Source organism: Neophocaena asiaeorientalis, unplaced genomic scaffold (genome assembly GCF_003031525.2).
Source record: "Neophocaena asiaeorientalis asiaeorientalis breed wild unplaced genomic scaffold, Neophocaena_asiaeorientalis_V1.1 scaffold131, whole genome shotgun sequence".
In the NCBI taxonomy this organism is placed as follows: Eukaryota; Metazoa; Chordata; class Mammalia; order Artiodactyla; family Phocoenidae; genus Neophocaena; species Neophocaena asiaeorientalis.
This window is the reverse complement of record NW_020173201.1, coordinates 3,686,405-3,706,222: the sequence shown is the minus strand read 5'-3', so window position 1 is coordinate 3,706,222 and position 19,818 is coordinate 3,686,405.

Genomic DNA, 19,818 nt, shown 5'->3' with positions numbered 1-19,818 from the left:
CTTGCTGTGATTTATGACAAAGAGTGTTCTGCCTATGTTTTCCTCTGAGAGTTTTATAGTATCCCATCTTACATTTAGGTCTCTAATCCATTTTGAGTTTATTTTTGTGTATGGTGTTAGAGAGTGTTGCAATTTCATTCTTTTACATGTAGCTGTCCAGTTTTCCCAGCACCACTTATTGAAGAGACTGTCTTTTCTCCACTGTGTATTCTTGCCTCCTTTGTCATAGATTAATTGACCAGAGGTGCGTGGGTATATTTCTGGGCTTTCTATCCTTTCCGTTGATCTATATTTCTGTTTTTGTGCCAGTACCATACTGTTTTGGTTACTGTAACTTTGCAATATAGTCTGAACTAAAGAAGTCTGATCCCTCCAGATACATTTTTCTTTCTCAGGATTGCTTTGGCTATTCAAGGTCTTTTGTGTCTTCATACAAATTAAAAAATTTTTGGTTCTAGTTCTGTTAAAAATGCCATTGGTAATTTGATAGGGATTGCATATAATCTGTAGATTGCCTTGGATAGTATAATCATTTTTAAAAAATTGATTCTTAGCAGTGGGTTTATCATATATGGTCTTTATTATGTTGAGGCATGTTCCCTCTGTGCCCACGTTCTGGAGAGTTTTTTAATCATAAATGGGTAATAAATTTTGTCAAAAGCTTTTTCTGCATGTATTGAGATGATCATATTGTTTTTATTTTTCAATTTGTTGCTGTGGTGTGTCACACTGATTTGCAGATATTGAAAAATCCTTGCATCTCTGGGATAAATCCCACTTGATCATGGCGTATGATCCTTTTAGTATATTGTTGGATTCGGTTTGCTAGTATTTTGTTGAGGATTTTTGGGTCTATGTTCATCAGTGATATTGGCCTGTAATTTTTTTTGTGATATCTTTGTCTGGTTTTGGTATCAGGGTGATGGCGGTCTCATAGAATGTGTTTGGGACTGTTCCTTCCTCTGCAATTGTTTTGGAAGAGTTTCAGAAGGATAGGTGTTATCACTTGTCTAAATGTTTGATGGAATTCACCTGTGAAGCCATCTGGTCCTTGACTGTTGTTTATTGGAAATTTTTAAATCATAGTGTCAATTTCAACACTTGTGAGAGATCTGTTCATATTTTCTATTTATTCCTGGTTCAGTCTTGGGAGACTGTACCTTTCTGAGAATTTGTCCAATTCTTTTAGGTCGTCTATTTTATTGGCATATGGTTGCTTGTAATAGTCTCTTATGGTCGTTTGTATTTCTGTGGTGTCAGTTGTAATTTTCCTTTTTAATTTCTCATTTACTGATTTGATCCCTTTCCCTTTTTTTCTTGGTGACTGTGGATAAAGGTTTATCGATTTCGTTTATCTTTTCAAAGAACCAGCTTTTAGTCTCCATGAACTTTTCTGTTGTTTTCTTTGTCTCTATTTCATTTCTTTCTGCTCTGATGTTTATGATTTCTTTCCTTCCACTAACTGTGGGTTCTGTTTGTTCTTCTTTCTCTAGTTGCCTTAGGTGTAAGTTTAGGTGGTTTATTTGAGATTTTTCTTGTTTCTTGAGATAAGATTATATTACTATAATATTCTCTCTTAGAACTGCTTTTGCTGCATCCCATAGCTTTTGGATTGTCATGTTTTCATTTTCATTTGTGGGTATTTTTTAATTTCCTCTTTGATTTCTTCAGTGATACATTGTTTAGTAACATTGTTTAACCTCCTCGTGTTGTGACTTTTACAGTTTTTTTCTTGTAGTTTATTTCTCATCTCATAGCATTGTGCTCACAAAAGATGTTTGATATGATTTCAATTTTTTAAATTTATTGAGTCTTGCTTTGTGGCCCAGCATTTGATCTATCCTGGAGGATGTTCCATGTGCACTTGAAAAGAATATGTATTCTGCTGCTTTTGAATGGAATGCACATTTGGATGGAATGTATATTGTAGGTTTTCAATTTGAGGTTCCTGAGAGGTTTTGATATAGCAGTCTATATATATAAAAGATTGTTTTAAGTTGCTGGTCTCTTAATTTCAAATGCATTTACAGTATCGTGCATTTGTACTCTCCTTTTCTCATGATTGCTGGTTTTGATATAAAATTTGTGTGGGGATGACTTCATACCTTTACTATCTGTTCGCCTTTACCAGTTAGCTTTCCTATTCATAATTTTCTTGTTTCTAGTTTTGTCCTTTTCTTTTCCATGTAGAGAAGTTCCTTTAGCAAATTGTAATGCTGGTTTGGTTGTGCTGAATTCTCTTAGCTTTTGATTCTCTGTAAAACTTTTCATTTTTCTGTCGAATCTGAATGAGAACCATGCTTGGTAAAGTATTCTTGATTGTAGGTTTTTTCCTTTCAATCACTTTAAATACATTGTTCCACTCCCTTCTGGCTTGCAGAGGTTCTGCTGAATTATCAGCTGATAATCTTATGAGGATTCCCTTGTATGTCATTTGTTGTTTTTCCCTTTTTGCTTTTAGTATATTCTCTTTTTCTTTAATTTTTGTCAGTTTGATTAATATTTGTCTGATGTGTTCCTCCTTTGGTTTATCCTGTATGGGACTCTCTGTGCTTTCTGAACTTGAGTGAATATTTCCTTTCCCATGTTAGTAAATTTTTCAGCTATAATCTCCTCACATATTTTCTTGGGCCTTTTCTCTCTCTCCTCTCCTTCTGGGACCACTATAATGTGAATGTTGGTACATTTAATATTGGTCCCAGAGGTCTCTTTTACTGTCCTCATTTCCTTTCATTCTTTTTTCTTTATTTTGTTCCACCAATCTGTCTTCCAGCTCACTTATTCATTCTTCTGCCTCATTTCTTCTGCTATTGATGCCTTTTAGTGTATTTTTTTTTAAGATCTTTATTAGAGTATAGTTGCTTTACAATGGTGTGTTAGTTTCTGCTTTATAAAAAAGTGAATCAGTTATACATATACATATGTACCCATATCTCTTCCCTCGTGCATCTCCCTCCCACCTTCCCTATCCCACCCCTCTAGGTGGTCACAAAGCACCAAGCTGATCTCCCTGTGCTATGCGGCTGCTTCCCACTAGCTATGTATTTTACGTTTCTTAGTGTATATGTGTCCATGTCACTCTCCCACTTGGTCCCAGCTTACCCTTCCCTCTCCCCGTATCCCAAGTCCATTTTCCAGTAGGTCTGCATCTTTATTCCCGTCTTGCCCCTAGGTTTTTCTGACCATTTTCTTTCTTTCTTTCTTTTTTAGATTCCATATTTATGTGTTAGCATACGGTATTTGTTTTTCTCTTTCTGACTTACTTCACTCTGTATGACAGTCTCTAGGTCCATCCACCTCACTACAAATACCTCAGTTTCGTTCCTTTTTATGGCTGAGTAATATGCCATTGTATATATGTGCCAAATCTTCTTTATCCATTCATCTGTTGATGGACACTTAGGTTGCTTCCATGTCCTGGCTATTGCAAATAGAGCTGCAATGAACATTTTGGTACATGACTCTTTTTGATTTACGGTTTTCTTATGGTATATGCCCAGTAGTGGGATTGCTGGGTCATATGGTAGTTCTATTTTTAGTTTTTTAAGGATTGAGGATGATGTTGGCTATGGGTTTGTCATATATGGCCTTTATTAAGTTGAGGAAAGTTCCCTCTATGCCTACTTTCTGCAGGGTTTTTCTCATAAATGGGTGTTGAAATTTGTCAAAACCTTTCTCTGCATCTATTGAGATGATCATATGGTTTTTCCCCTTCAATTTTTTAATATGGTGTATCATGTTGATTTACGTATATTGAAGAATCCTTGCATTCCTGGGATAAACCCCACTTGATCATAGTGTATGATCCTTTTAATGTGCTGTTGGATTCTGTTTGCTAGTATTTTCTTGAGGATTTTTGCTTCTGTGTTCATCAGTGATACTGGCCTGTAGTTTTCTTTCTTTGTGACATCTTTGTCTGGTTTGCGTATCAGAGTGATGGTGGCCTCGTAGACTGAGTTTGGGAGTGTTCCTCCCTCTGCTATATTTTGGAAGATTTTGAGAAGGACAGGTGTTAGCTCTTCTCTAAATGTTTGATAGAATTCGCCTGTGAAGCCATCTGGTCCTGGGCTTTTGTTTGTTGGAAGATTTTTAGTCACACTTTCAATTTCAGTGCTTGTGTCTGGTCTGTTCATATTTTCTATTTCTTCCTGGTTTAGTCTCGGAAGGTTGTGCATTTCGAAGAATTTGTCCATTTCTTCCAGGTTGTCCATTTTATTGGCATATAGTTGCTTATAGTAATCTCTCATGATCCTTTGTATTTCTGAAGTTTCAGTTTCTCCTTTTTCATTTCTCATTCTATTGATTTGAGTCTTCTCCCTTTTTTCCTTGATAAGTCTGGCTAATGGTTTATCAATATGGTTTATCTTCTCAAAGAACAATCTTTTAGTTTTATTGATCTTTGCTATTGTTTCCTTCATTTCTTTTTCATTTATTTCTGATCTCATCTTTATGATTTCTTTCCTTCTGCTAACTTTGGGGGGTTTTTTGTTCTTCTTTAATTGCTTTAGTTGTAAGGTTAGATTGTTTATTTGGGATGTTTCTTGTTTCTTAAGGTAGGATTGTATTGCTATAAACTTCCCTCTTAGAACTGCTTTTGCTGCATCCCATTGGTTATGGGTTGTTGTGTTTTCATTGTCATTTGTTTCTAGGTATTTTTAGCTTTCCTCTTTGATTTCTTCAGTCATCTCTTGGTTATTAAGTAGTGTGTTGTTTAGCCTTCATTTGTTTGTATTTCATACAGATTTTTTACTGTAATTGATGTCTAGTCTCATAGTGTTGTGGTTGGAAAAGATACTTGATATGATTTCAATTTTCTTAAATTTACCAAGGCTTGATTTGTGACCCAAGATATGATCTGTCCTGGAGAATGTTCCATGAGCACTTGAGAAGAATGTGTATTCTGTTGTTTTTGGATAGAATGTCCTATAAATATCAATTAAGTACATGTTGTTTAATGTGTCATTTAAAGCTTGTGTTTCCTTATTTTCATTTTGGAAGATCTGTTCATTGGTGAAAGTGGGGTGTTAAAGTCCTCTACTATGATTGTGTTGCTGTTGATTTCCCCTTTTATGTATGTTAGTGTTTTCCTTATGTGTTGAGGTGCTTCTATGTTGGGTGCATAAATATTTACAATTGTTATATCTTCTTATTGGATTGATCCCTTGATCATTACGTAGTGTCCTTCTTTGTCTCTTGTAATAGTCTTTGTTTTAAAGTTTATTTTGTCTGATATGAGAATTGCTACTCCAGCTTTGTTTTCCATTTGCATGGAATATCTTTTTCCATCCCCTCACTTTCAGTCTATATGTGTTGCTAGGTTTGAAGTGGGTCTCTTGTAGACAGCATATATATGGGTCTTGTTTTTGTATCCATTCAGCCAGTCTACGTCTTTTGGTTGGAGCATTTAATCCATTTACATTTAAGGTAATTATCAATATGTATGTTCCTATTACCATCTTCTTAATTGTTTTGGGTTTATTATTGTAGGTCTTTTCCTTCTCTTGTGTTTCCTGCCTAGAGAAGTTCCTTTAGCATTTGTTGTAAAGCCAGTTTGGTGGTGCTGAATTCCCTTAGCATTTGCTTGTCTGTAAAGCTTTTAATTTCTCCATCAAATCTGAATGAGATCCTTGCTTGGTAGAGTAATGTTGGTTGTAGGTTTTTCTTCTTCATCATTTTAAATATGTCCTGCTACTCCCTTCTGGCTTGCAGAGTTTCTGCTGAAAGATCAGCTGTTAACCTTTTGGGGATTCCCTTATGTGTTATTTGTTGTTTTTACCTTGCTGTTTTAATACTTGTTCGTTGTATTTAATTTTTGATAGTGTGATTAATGTGTCTTGGTGTGTTTTTTCTCCTTGGATTTATCCTGTATGGGACTCTCTGTGCTTCCTGGACTTGATTAACTATTTCCTTTCCCATATTAGGGAAGCTTTCAACTGTAGTCTCTTCAAATACTTTCTCAGTCCCTTTCTTTTTCTCTTCTTTTTCTGGGACCCCTATAATTCGAATGTTGGCATGTTTAATGTTGTCCCAGAGGTCTCTGAGACTGTCCTCAATTCTTTTTACTTTATTCTGCTCTGCAATAGTTATTTCTACTATTTTATCTTCCAGGTCACTTATCCGTTCTTCTGCCTCAGTTATTCTGCTATTGATCCCTTCTAGAGAATGTTTAATTTCATTTATTGTGTTGTTCATCACTGTTTGTTTGCTCTTTAGTTCTTCTATGTCCTTGTTAAACATTTCTTGTATTTTCTCCATTCTATTTCCAAGATTTTTGATCATCTTTATTATCATTATTCTGAATTCTTTTTCAGGTAGACTGCCTATTTCCTCTTCATTTGTTAGGTCTGGTGGGTTTTTGCCTTGCTCTTTCATCTTCTGTGTGTTTTTCTGTCTTCTCATTTTGCTTAACTTACTGTGTTTGGGGTCTCCTTTTCGCAGGCTGCAGGTTCGTAGTTTCTGTTGTTTTTGGTGTCTGTCCCCAGTGGCTAAGGTTGGTTCAGTGGGTTGTGTGGGCTTCCTGGTGGAGGGGACTAGTGCCTGTGTTCTGGTGGATGAGGGTGGATCTTGTCTTTCTGGTGGGCAGGTCCAAGTCTGGTGGTGTGTTTTGTGGTGTTTGTGGCCTTATTATGATTTTAGGCAGCCTCTGTGCTAATGGATGGGGTTGTGTGCCTATCTTGCTAGTTGTTTGGTATAGGGTGTCCTGCACTGTAGCTTGCTGGTCATTGAGTGGAGCTGGGTTTTGGTGCTGAGATGGAGATCTCTGGGAGATTTTTGCCGTTTGATACTACATGGAGGTGGGAGGTCTTTTGTGGACCAGTGTCCTGAACTTGGCTGTACTACCTCAGTGGCACAGCCCTGACACCTGGCTGGAGCACCATGAGCCTGTCCTCCACACGGCTCAGAATAAAAGTGAGTAAAAAAAGAAAGAAGAAGTTACAATAAAATTAAATAAAGTAAAATTAAAAAATAAAGTTATTAAAATGAAAAATAAAAAATAATTATTAAGAAAGTTTTAAAGTAATTAAAAAAAAAGTGAACAGACAAAACCCTAGGACAAATGGTAAAAGTAAAGCTATACAGACAAAATCACACAGAGAAGCATACACATACACACTCACAAAAAGAGAAAAAGGGAAAAAAAAATATATCTTTGCTCCCAAAGTACACCTCCTCAATTTGGGATGATTCATTGTCTATTCAGGTATTCCACAGATGCAGGGTATATCAGGTTGATTGTGGAGATTTAATCCGCTGCTCCTGAGGCTGCTGGGAGAAATTTCCCTTTCTCCTCTTTGTTTGCCCAGCTCCGGGGGTTCAGCTTTGGATTGGGACCTGCCTCTGCATGTAGGTCGCCTGAGGGCGTTTGTTCTTTGCTCAGACAGGACGGGGTTAAAGGAGCAGCTGATTCGGGGGCTCTGGCTCACTCAGGCAGGGGGGAAGGAAGGGTACGGATGCGGGGCAAGCCTGCGGCGGCAGAGGCCAACATGACGTTGCACCAGCCTGAGGCGCACCGTGTGTTCTCCCGGGAAAGTTGTCCTTGGATCCCGGGACTCTGGCAGTGGTGGGCTGCACAGGCTCCCCGGAAGGGGAGGTGTGGATAGTGACCTGTGCTTGCACACAGGCTTCTTGGTGGCTGCAGCAGCAGCCTTAGCATCTTATGCCCCTCTCTGGGGTCCGCGCTTATAGCCGCAGCTTGCGCCCGTCTCTGGAGCTCCTTTAAGCAGCGTTCTTAATCCCCTCTATTCGCGCACCAGGAAACAACGAGGGAAGAAAAAGTCTCTTGCCTCTTTGACAGCTCCAGACTTTTTCCCGGACTCCCTCCCGGCTAGCTGTGGCGCACTAGCCCCCTTCAGGCTGTGTTCACGCCGCCAACCCCAGTCCTCTTCCTGGGATCCGACCGAAGCCCAAGCCTCAGCTCCCAGCCCCGTCTGCCCCGGCAGGTGAGCAGACAAGCCTCTCGGGCTGGTGAGTGCTGGTCGGCACCGATCCTCTGTGCAGGAATGTCTCTGCTTTGCCCTCTGCCCCCGTTGCTGTGCTCACCTCCATGGCTCCGAAGCTTCCCCCATCCGGCACCCACAGTCTCCGCCCGTGAAGGGGCTTCGTAGTGTCTGGAAACCTTTCCCCCTTCACAGCTCCCTCCCACTGGTGCAGGTCCCATCCCTATTCTTTTGTCTCTGTTTATTCTTTTTTCTTTTACCCTACCCAGGTATGTGGGGAGTTTCTTGCCTTTTGGGAGGTCTGAGGTCTTCTGCCAGCGTTCAGTAGGTGTTCTGTAGGAGCTGTTCCACATGTAGATGTATTTCTGATGTATTTGTGGGGAGGAAGGTGATCTCCACGTCTTACTCTTCCACCATCTTGGAGCTCTTCTCTAGTAAGAACCTGGCCTGCAGTCTCAGGGACTGTCGCAGCTTCGGCTGGTGGAGCTCCTCCAGAGCCAGCAGCCTCAGTGAGGCCTCCCTCCCCTCGGGCTCCAGGGCAGTTCAGTGACGGCGGAGAGACTAGACCCCGACCCAGGAGTTCCAGCTCTAAGGAAACCTCTAGTGTATTTTTCATTGCAGTTATTGTATCGTTCATCTCTGTTCTTTAAATCTTCTAGCTCTTTGTTAAACACTTCTTGTATCTTCTCAGTCTATGCCTCCATTCTTTTTCTGAGATCTTGGGTCATCTTTACTATCATTTCCCTGAATTCTTTTTCAGGTAGATTGCCTATCTCCACTTCACTTAGTTGTTCTAGTGAGTTTTTATCTTGTTCCTTCATCTGGAACTTATTTCTCTGCTGACTCATTTTGTCTAACTTTCTGTGTTTGTAGTCTCTTTTCTGCAGGCTGCAAATTGTAGTTCCTCTTGCTTCTGGTGTCTGCCCCCTGGCAGGTGAAGTTGGTCCAGGTGTTTGTGCAGCCTTCCTGGTTGGAGGGACTCATGCCTGCCCACTGGTGGGTGGAGCCAGGTCCTGCCCCTCTGATTGGCCAGCTATGTCAAAGGGTGTGTTTAGTGGTGGCGGTGAGCTCAGGATGATTTTAGGCAGCCTGTCAGCTGATGGGTAGGGCTGTGTTCCCCACCCCACTCCCCTCTGCTCATTGTTTGGACTGAGGCATCCCAACAATGGAGCCTGCGGGCTGTCGGGTGGGGCTATGTCTTGGTGCCAATGTGGCAACCTCTGGGAGAGCTCATGCCAATCAGTATTCCCTGGGCCCTCTGCCACTGATGTCCTTGCCCCCACAGTGAGCAACAGCCAACCCCTGCCTCCCCAGGAAACTCTCCAAGACCCACAGGTAGGTCTAGCCCAGGCTCCTGTGGAGTCACTGCTTTGCCCTGGGTTCCAGTGCACATGAAGGCTGGTGTGCACCCTCGAAGAGTGGCATCTCTCTTTCCTGCAGTCCTGTGGAACTTCTGTACTCAAGCACTCCTGGCCTTCAAAGCCAAATACTCTGAGGGCTCCTCTTAGTGCTGGATCCCCAGGCTGGGAGCCTGACGTGTGCCTCAGAATTCTCACTCCTGTGGCAGAACCTTTGTGATATAATTATTTTCAAGTCTGTGGGTCGCCCACCTGGCGGGTATGGGATTTGATTAGATCACGATAACACCCCCCCTACTCTCTTATTATGGTTTCTTCTTTTTCGTTTTTTTTTGCGGTACACAGGCCTCTCACTGTTGTGGCCTCTCCTATTGTGGAGCACAGGCTCCGGACGTGGAGGCTCAGCGGCCATGGCTCACGGGCCCAGCTGCTCCGCGGCATGTGGGATCTTCCCGGACCGGGGCACGAACCTGCGTCCCCTGCATCGGCAGGCGGACTCTCACCCACTGCGCCACCAGGGAAGCCCTATGGTTTCTTCTTCGTCTATCAATGTAAAATATCTTTTTGGTAGGTTCCGGTCTTTTTTGTTGATGGTTGTTCAGTTAGTTGTGATGTTGGTGTTTTCATGAGAGGAGGTGAGCTGAAGTCCTTCTATTCTGCCATCTTGTCTGGAATCGAAGGGTGGATTTTAGTTTGGATACTTGCTGCCTCTTTCCTCAGCATGTGCTGGCTGTTATTCCCTTGATATGGGGTGTGTAGTTGCTGCTTCCCATGCATGCTCCTGGAATGGGGGGACAGCAGTCAGTGTCCTCCCACAAGTCTTCCAGTGGCGGTGGCAGCCCCTGCATCCTCAGGACAGTGGGGCCAGTGCTTGTTGCCTGCTCGTGGGTCCCCTAGCTGTGGTGGTGTCCCGCACACTCCTGGGACAACAGGGAGAGTAATTGGCCCCTGCTTGCTGCCTGTGCACACTCCCCAGATGGTGGGCCAGCAACTGGCGCCTGCTCCTGGGCCTCCTAGCGGTGGTGGCAGTCCACACACTCCTGGGATAGCAGGGACAGTGCTTGGCACTCACTCGCGTGTCCCCTAGCTGTGGTGGCAACCTGCGCACCCCTGGGACAGTGCTTGGTGCCTGCTCGTGGGTCCTCTACTTGTGGCAGTGGCCCGCAAACAGCCACGACAGGAGGGGCAGCATTTGGTGTCTGCTCACAGGTCCCCAGCAGCGGCAGCAGCCTGTGCCCTCCTGGAACAGCAGGTACAGCGATTGGAGCCCGCTCATGGGTCTCTCAGCAGTGGCGGCCCGTGCCTGCCTCTAAAGCTCATGTATGTGGTGTCCTGTTGCCTGAGAGTGCATGCAGGGAAAGAAACTCTTAAGGCGGTCCTGCCCCTCTCCTCGTGCGCCCCCCAACAATGGCGCCTTGCCTCTCTGGCGGGCCCAGGCTTCTTTCTTGTGCATCCTCAGTTGCCACACTCCAGCCTCATCATGTTGTCTCCACACAGCCAACCTTGGTCCTTTCCCTGGGTCTGACCTCTGAAGCCTAAGCTTCAGCACCCAGCCACTGCCCACACCAGCAGATGGGCGTCTCAGGCTGGGGAGTGCAGGGTGGTGGTACTGACTGTCTTGCAGGTCACTATCCAGTGTATGATGTACCCTTGGTATTTCTCTCACCTTTCTGCACTGAACTCTCCCTTGTGGGTCTTGAGTTGCCAGCTGTTCTGTTTTGTTTTCCGTGTGGCTGAGTCTACCATGTCTAGTTTCTTGATGACTCTTTTCTTTTTTTTCCCAGCAATTTCTCATAGTCTCTTATCCATAAGAATTTCCCTTCTAGTTTGTTTGTGCTGCTGGTACTTATTTATTTTTAAATACCTGCTTTTCTCCTGTCTTTGGATATGTTGTAAGTGGAAAATTCCAGAAGGGGCTTCAGTGTATGTTCTTATATAGTTTTCCAGGTGGGGAAAGTTAAATTTCAGAAAACTTAAGGCAGTTAAAGTCACATGGTAAATTAATGTCAGAATCAGGGCATTACTTAAAACACCTGCTCTCCTATTTACCAGCCTAGTGCTCCTCCAATAACATACTTGCTTCCAAAAGGAAATCAAGTTACATTTTGAATCTCTTTTTAGCGTATCATTTTTTCCTTTAAAAAATTTTTTCCTTCCAATTTTTTTTTTTTTTTTTTTGCGGTGTGTGGGCCTCTCACTGTTGTGGCCTCTCCCGTTGCAGAGCACAGGCTCCGGACGCGCAGGCTCAGCGGCCATGGCTCACGGGCCCAGCCACTCCATGGCATGTGGGACCTTCCCTGACCAGGGCATGAACCCGTGTCCCCTGCATTGGCAGGCGGACTCTCAACCACTGCGCCACCAGGGAAGCCCCTTCCAATTTTATTGAGATATAATTGACATACATACTGTATAAATTTAAGGTGTACAGCATAATGATTTGACTCCTATACATCATGAAATGATTATTACACATTTAGTGAACATCCATAATCTCATATAGACACAAAATTAAATAGAAAAAATGTTTTCCTTGTGATAAACACACCTAGGACTTACACTCTTAACAACATTCATATATAACATAGAACAGTGTTAATTATATTTATCATGTTGTATATTACATCCCTAGTACTTATTTATCTTTTAACTGGAACTTTGTACCTTTTGACTGCCTTCATCCGATTTTCCCTCTCCTGACCCCTAACTCTGATAAGCACAAATCTGATCTCGTTTTCTATGAGGTTTTTTTTTGTTGTTTATTTGGTTTTTGAAATGTAATTGACCTACAAAACTATGTTAGTTCTTGTTACACAACATAGTGATTTGATATTTCTATACATTTCAAAATGATTACTGTGATAAGTCTAGTTACCATCTGTCACGATACAAAGACGTTACATAATTATTGACTATATTCCCCATACTATACATTTCATAACCATGACTCATTCATTTTGCAACTGGAAGTTTGTACGTGTTAATCTCTCTCAACTATTTCTCACCTCTCCCATACCACCTTTCCATCTGTCAATTGCTTCTTTATTCTCTGTATCTATGACTCTGTTTCTGTTATGGTTGTTTATTTATTTTGTTTTTTAGATTTGACCTATAAGTAAAATCATACAATATTTGCATTTCTCTGTCTGAGTTATTTCTAGGTTTATCCATGTTGTCACAATGGCAAAATTTCATTGTTTTTATGGCTAAGTAATATTCCATTATATATTTTAAATACATATATATCAATACATGTACATATATGTATATATACACACATACATACATATGCACAGGTACCACATTTTTATCCATTCATCTATTGATGGGCATTTAGGTTGCTTCCATATCTTGGCTATTGTAAACATTGCTACAGTGAACATAGGGGTGCATATATTTATTTTTAGTGTTTATATTTTTTAACTTTTAATTTAATTTTTATTTTACATTGGGGTATAGTTGATATACAATGTTCTGTTAGTTTCAGGTGTGCAGCAAAATGGTTCAGTTATATATATATCCATTCTTTTTCAGATTTTCTTCCATATAATTTATTACAGAATATTGAGGACAGTTTACTGTGTTATACAGTAGGTCCTTGTTGATTATCTATTTTATATATAGTGATATGTGTATGTTAATCCCAAACTCCTTATCCTTACTCCCCACCATTCCCCTTTCATAACCATAAGTCTGTTTTCAAAGTCTGTGCATCTGTTTCTGTTTGGTAAATAAGTTCTTTAGTATCATCTCTTTAGATTCCACATATAAGTGATATCATATTTGTCTTTGTCTGACTTACTTCACTTAGTATGATAATTTCTAGGTACATCCATGTTGCTGCAAGTGGCATTATTTCATTCTGTTTTATGGCTGAGTAATATTCCATGGTATGTATGTACCATATTTCTTTATCCATTCCTCTGTTGATGGACATTTAGGTTACTTCCATGTCTTGCCTATTGTAAATAGTGTTGCAATGAACATTGGGGTACATGTACCTTTTCTTTGGGTATATGCCCAGGGATGGGATTGCTGGATCATATGGTAGTTATATTCTTAGTTTTTTTTTTTTTTTAAACATCTTTATTGGGGTATAATTGCTTTACAATGGTGTGTTCGTTTCTGCTTTATAACAAAGTGAATCAGTTATACATATACATATGTTCCCATATGTCTTCCTAAACAAAGAGGGAAGAAAAAGTCTCTTGCCTCTTCGGCAGGTGCAGGCTTTTCCCCGAACTCCCTCCCGGCTAGTCGTGGTGCACTAACTCCTTCAGGCTATGTTCAAGCCACCAACCCCAGACCTCTCCCTGCGCTCCATCCGAAACCGAATCCCGAGCCTCAGCTCGCAGCCCCGCCCGCCCTGGCGGGCGAGCAGACAAGCCTCTCGGGCTGGTGAGTGCCGGTCGGCACCGATCCTCTGTGCGGGAATCTCCCCGCTTTGCCCTCCGCACCCGTCGCTGTGCACCACTCCGCAGTTCCGAAGCTCCCCCCTCCGCCTCCCGCAGTCTCCGCCCGCGGAGGGGCTTCCTAGTGTGTGGAAACTTTTCCTCCTTCACAGCTCCCTCCCACTGGTGCAGGTGCCGTCCTTATTCTTTTGTCTCTGTTTTTTCTTTTGCCCTACCCAGGTACGTGGGGGAGTTTCTTGCCTTTTGGGAGGTCTGAGGTCTTCTGCCAGCCTTCAGTAGGTGTTCTGTAGGAGTTGTTCCACGTGTAGATGTATTTCTGGTGTATCCGTAGGGAGGAAGGCGATCTCCGCGTCTTACTCTTCCGCCATCTTCAAGGTCCCCCCCTCATATTCTTAGTTTTTTAAAGGAACCTACACACTGTTCTCCATAATGGTTGTACCAATACATTCCCACCAACAGTGTAGGAGGGTTCCCTTTTCTCCACACCATCTCCAGCATTTGTTGTTTGTAGATATTTTGTTGATGGCCGTTATGACCAGTGTGAGGTGATACCTCATAGTAGTTTTGATTTGCATTTCTCTAATAATTAGTGATGTTGAGCATCTTTTCATGTGCTTTATGGCCATCTCTATGTTTTCTTTGTAGAAATGTCTATTAACATCTTCCACCCGTTTTTTGATTGGGTTGTTGGGGGTTTTTGGGCTGCATAAGCTATTTGTATATTTTGGAGATTAATTTCTTGTAGGTCACTTCATTTGTGAATATTTTCTCCCATTCTGTGGGTTGTCTTTTTGTTTATGGTTTCCGTTGCTGCACAAAAGCTTTTAAGTTTCATTAGGTTTAATTTGTTTATTTTTTTCATTACTCTAGGAGGCGGATCAAGAAAGATCTTGCTGTAATTTATGTCAGTGTTTTGCATATGTTTTCCTCTAAGAGATTTATAGTATTAGCCATACATTTAGGTCTTTAATCCATTTTGAGTTTATTTTTGTGTATGGTATTAGGGATTGTTCTAATTTCATTCTTTTACATGTAACTGTCCAGTTTTCTCAGCACCATTTATTGAAGAGACTGCCTTTTCTCCATTGTATATTCTTGCCTCCTTTGTCATAGATTAATTTACCATAGGTGCATGGGTTTGTCTCTGCACTTTCTATCCTGTTCCGTTGATCTATATTTCTGTTTTTGTGCCAGCACCATACTGTTTTGATTACTGTAGTTTTGTAGTATAGTCTGAAGTCAGGGAGCCTGATTCCTCCAGCTCTGTTTTTCTTTGTCAGTATTGCTTTGGCCATTCGAGGTGTTTTGTGTTTCCATACAAATTGTAAAAATTTTATTCTAATTCTGAAAAATGCAGTTGGTAATTTGATAGGGATTGCATTGAATCTATAGATTGCTTTGGGTAGTATAGTCATTTTCACAATATTGATTCTTCCAGTCGAAGAACATTGTATATCTCTCCATTTGTGTCATCTTTGATATCTTTCATCAGTGTCTTATAGTTTTCAGAGTATAGGTCTTTTGCCTCCTTAGGTAGGTTTATTGCTAGGTATTTGATTCTTTTTGGTGTGATTGTAAATGTGATTGTTTCCTTAATTTCTCTTTTTGATCTTTCATTGTTAGTGTATAGGAATGCAAGAGATTTCTGGGTACTAATTTTGTATCCTGCAAATTTACTGAACTCATTCATGAGCTCTAGTAGTTTTCTGGTAGCATCTTTACAATACTTTATGTATAGTATCATGTCATTTGCATACAGTGACAGTTTTACTTTTTCTTTTCTTATTTGGATTCCTTTTACTTCTTTTTCTTCTTTGATTGCCATTGCTAGGACTTCCAAAACTATGTTGAAAAAAGTGGCAAGAGTGGACATCCTTGTCTTATTCCTGATCTTCGAGGAAATACTGTTTTTCACCTTTGAGAATGGTGTTTGCTGTGGGTTTGTCATGTATGGCCTTTATTATGTTGAGGTAGGTTCCCTCTATGCCCCCTTTCTGGAGAGTTTTTATCATAAATGGATGTTGATTTTTGTCAAAAACTTTTTCTGCACCTATTGAGATGATCATATGGTTTTTATCTTTCACTTTGTTAATGTGGTGTATCACAGTGACTGATTTGCATATATTGAAGAATCCTTGCATAGCTGAGGTAAATTCCACTTGATCATGGTGTATGATCCCTTTAATATATTGTTGGATTCAGTATGCTAATATTTTGTTGATGATTTTTGCATCTATGTTCATGAGTGATATTGGCCTGTCATTTTCTTTTTTTGTGGTATCTTTCTCTGGTCTTGGTATCAGGGTGATGGTGGCTTGGTAGAATGAGCTTGAGGATGTTCCTTCGACTACAATTTTTGGGAAGAGTTTCAGAAGTAGAGGTTTAACTCTTCTCTAAATGTTTGACAGAATTCACCTGTGCACCACTGGTCCTTAACTTTTGTTTGTTAGAAGTTTTTTAATCACAGTTTTAATTTCAGTACTTGTGATTGGTCTGTTCATGTATTCTGTTTCTTTTTGGTTTGGTCTTGGAAGCTTGTGCCTTTCTAAGAATTTGTCCATTTCTTCTAGCTTTCCCATTTTTTTGGCATATAGATTCTTGTAGTAATCTTTTATGATCCTTTGTATTTCTGTGGTGTCAATTGTAACTTCTCCTTTTTCATCTCTAATTTTTATTGATCTGAGTCCTCTCCCTTTTTTTCTTGTTGACTGGCTAAAGATTTATCCTTTTTTTTTATCTTCTCAAAGAACCATCTTTTAGTTTCCTTGATCTTTTCTGTTGTTTTCTTCATGTCTATTTCATTTATTTCTCCTCTGATCTTTATGATTTCTTTCCTTCTATTAACTTTGAGTTTTGTTTGTTCTCTCTCTAGTTGCTTTAGGTGTAAGGTTAGGTTGTTTATTTGAGATTTTTCTTGTTTCCTGAGGTAAGATTGTATTGCTATAAACTTCCCTTTTAGAACTGCTTTTGCTGTATCCCATACGTTTTGGATTGTTGTGTTTTCATTGTCATTTGCCTCTAGGTATTTTTTGATTTCCTCTTCGATTTCTTCAGTGATCCATTAGTTGTTCAGTAACATATTGTTTAGCCTCCCCTCCACATGTGTGTGTTTTTTAGTTTTTTTTTCCAGTAACTTGATTTCTAATCTCATAGCATTGTGTTTGGAAAAGATGTTTGATATGATTTCAATTTTCTTAAGTTTACCAAGACTTGATTTGTGACCCAAGATGTGATCTATCCTGGAGAATGTTTAAGGTGTCCTTGAGAAGAAAGTGTATTCTGCTGCTTTGGGGTGGAATGTCCTATGAATTTCAATTAAGTCCATCTGGTCTAATGTGTCATTTAAGGCTTGTGTTTCCTTATTGATTTTCTATCTGGGTGATGTGTCCATTGGTGTAAGTGGGGCATTAATGGCCCCCATAATTATTGTGTTACTGTCAATTTCTACTGTTACGGCTCTTAGCATTTGCCTTATATATTGAGGTGCTCCTATGTTGGGTGCATATATATTTACAATTGTTATATTTTCTTGTTGGATTGATCCCTTGATCATTATGTCATGTCCTTCATTGTCTCTTATAACAGTGTTTATTTTAAAGTCTATTTTGTCTGATATGATTATTGCTACTCCAGCTTTCTTTTGATTTCCTTTTGAATGGAATACCTTTTTCCATCCTCTCATTTTCAGTCTGTGTGTTTCCGTAGATCTGAAGTAGGTCTCTTGTAGACAGCATATATATGGGTCTGATTTTTGTATCCAGCCAGTTTATGTCTTTTGGTTGGAGCATTTAATCCATTTACATTTAAGGTAATTATCTGTATGTACTTATTGCCATTTTCTTAATTGTTAAGATGTGTTTTTGTAGGTCTTTTTTCTTCCCGTTCTCTATTGTTCTCTTATGATTTGATGACTATCTTTAGAGTTTGGATTGCTTTTTCACTTCTGTGTGTGTATCTATTGTAGACTTTTGATTGACGGGAACCTCAGTTCTCATGAGGCTTTGAGATAGCAGTCTACATATATACAAGATTGATTTAAGTTGCTGGTCCCCTAACTTCCAATGTATTTCCAGTATCCTGTATTTATACTCACCACTTCTCATGATTGCTGGTTTTGATATCATATTTGTGTGTGGATGATTTTCTACCTTCACTGTATATTTACCTTTACCAATGAGCTTTCCCATTCATAGTTTTCTTGTTTCTAGCTGTGGCCTATTCTTTTTCCTCTAGAGAAGTTCCTTTAGCATTTGTTGTAAAGCTGGTTGGGTGGTGCTGAATTCTCTTAGCTTTTGCTTGTGTATAAAGCTTTTGATTTGTCTGTGGAATCTCAACGAGACCCTTGCTGGCTAGAGTATTCTTGTAGGCTTTTCCCTTTCATCATTTTAAATATATTTTGCCTTTCCTTCTGGCCTGCGGAGTTTCTGCTGAAAAATCAGCTGATAACTTTATGGGAATTCCCTTATATGTTATTTGTTGCTTTCCCCTCATTGCTTTCATATTTTCTCTTTGTCTTTAATTTTTTCTGTTTGATTAATATGTGTCTCAGTGTGTTCCTCCTTGGGTTCATCCCGTATAGGATTCTTTGCACTTCCTGGACTTCAGTGTTTCCTTTCTCATGTTAGGGAAATTTTTGGCTATAATATCTTCAAATATTTTCTTAGGACCTTTTTCTTTTTCTTCTCCTTCTGGGACCCCTATAATGCAAATGTTGGTGTTTTTAATGTTGTCCCAGAAGTCTCTGAGACTGTCCTCATTTCTTTTCACTCTCTTTTCTTTATTCTTTTCTGTGGCAGTGATTTCCATCACTCTGTCTTCCAGCTCACTTATTTGTTCTTCTGCCTCATTTATTCTGCTATTGATTCCTTTAGTATGTTTTTCATTTTAGTTATTGTATTGGCCATCTCTGTTTGTTTGTTCTTTACGTCTTGTAGCTCCTTGGTAAATATTTCTTGTATCTTCTAGATCTGTGCCTTCATGTTTTTCCTGAGATTTTGGATCATCGTTACTATCACTACTCTGAATTCTTTTCAGGTAGATCACCTACCTTCCCTTCATGTGATTTTTCTTGTGGGTTTTTATCTTGTTCCTTCATTTGCAACATATTTTTCTTTTTTTCTGTCATCTCATTTTGTCTGACTTTCTTTGTTTATGTTCTCTTTTCTACGGGTTCCAGGGTTGTAGTTCCTGTTGCTTCTGGTGTCTGCCCCCTGGTGGGTGAAGTTCATCCACAGGCTTGTGCAGGCTTCCTGTGGGAGGGACAGATGCCTGTCCTCTCGTGGGTGGAGCTAGGTCTTGTCCCTGTGATGGGCAGGGCGGTATCCAGGAGTGTGTTTCAAGGTTGCTGTGAGCTCAGTATGACTTTAGGCAACCTGTCTGCTGATGGTTGGGGCTGCGTTCCTGTCTTGCTGGCTGTTTGGCTTGAGGCTTTCCAGGAACCTGGAACCTGTAGGTTGTTGGGTGGGGCTGGGTCTTGGTGCTGAAATAGGGACCTCCAGGAAAGCTCTTGCCAATCAATATTTTCTGGGGCCTCTGCCACCTGTGTCCTTACCCCCACAGTGAGCTACAGCCAACCCCCACCTCCGCAGGAGACCCTCTCTGACCCCACGTCAGGTCTAGCCCTAGTTCCTATGGAAGTATTGCTTTGTGCTGGGTCCCAACCCACATAAGGTCTTGTGTGCACTGAGAAATGGTCTTTTTTAAAAAAATTATTTATTTATTGGCTGCATTGGGTCTTTGTTGCTACACGCGGGCTTTCTCTAGTTGTGGCGAGCAGGGGCTACTCTTTGCTGTGGTGCTTGGGCTTCTCATTGCGGTGGCTTCTCTTATTGCAGAGCACAGGCTCCAGGCACATGGGCTTCAGTAGTTGTGGCATGTGAGTTCAGTAGTTGTGGCGCATGGGCTTAGTTGCTCCACAGCATGTGGGATCTTCCCACACCAGGGCTCGAAGCTGTGTCCCCTGAAATGGCAGGCAGATTCTTAACCACTGCACGACCAGGGAAGTCCTGAGAAATGGTCTTTTGTAGGAGAGGTGCTATTTGTCCCACCAGCTCACTCTCTTCTGTTCACCAGAGCTGTATGCTCTAGGGGTGCCCCCTGTGTGGGTTGTATTGG